Raw genomic sequence first — 955 nt, forward strand, 5'->3', positions numbered from 1 at the left:
CGATCCCGCGGCAAAGATTTATGCGCCAGGGCCTCCTGCAGACAATGCACTTTGATTTATTTCGCTATCTCTAATAGCACCCGAGATATCACCTGATATATACTGTATTTTTCCCTGACCCTGACAGTCCGGCCGCATGAGACGGAGATTTTCTCGGCCCTTGCTGGTCCGAGGTCGATCCCGCTGCACAGATTCATGCGCCAGGGCCTCCAAAAGACAATGCACTTTGATTCATTGCGCTATCTCTAATAGCACCCGAGATATCACCAGATAAATATTGGATTTTTCACTGACCCTGAGCGTCCGGCCCCATGAGACGGTCGTTTTCTCGGTCCCTGGTGTTCCGAGGTCGTTCCGGCTGCACAGATTCATGCGCCAGGGCCTCCTACAGACAATGCACTTTGATTTATTGCGCTATCTCTAATAGCACCCGAGATATCACCAGATATATATTGGATTTTCCCCTGACCCTGAGTGTCCGGCCCCATGAGACTGTGGTTTTCTCGGCCCCTGGTGGTCCGAGGTCGTTGCCGCTGCACAGGTTCATGCGCCAGGGCCTCCTACAGACAATGCACTTTGATTTATTGCGCTATCTGTAATAGCACCCGAGATATCACCAGATATATATTGGATTTTACCCTGACCCTGAGTGTCCGGCCCCATGAGACAGTGGTGTTTTCGGCCCCTGGTGGTCCGAGGTCGTTCCCGCTGCACAGATTCACGCGCCAGGGCCTACTGCAGATAATTCACTTTGGTTGATTGCGCTATCTCTAATAGCACCCGAGATATCACCAGATATATATTGGATTTTCCCCTGACCCTGACAGTCCGGCCCCATGAGACGGTGACTTTCTCGGCCCATGGTGGTCCGAGGTCGATCCCGCTGCACAGATTCATGCGCCAGGGCCTCCTGCAGACAATGCACATTGGTTTATTTCGCTATCCCTAATAGCAC

Source organism: Nomia melanderi, unplaced genomic scaffold (genome assembly GCF_051020985.1).
Source record: "Nomia melanderi isolate GNS246 unplaced genomic scaffold, iyNomMela1 scaffold0014, whole genome shotgun sequence".
NCBI classification, from domain to species: Eukaryota; Metazoa; Arthropoda; class Insecta; order Hymenoptera; family Halictidae; genus Nomia; species Nomia melanderi.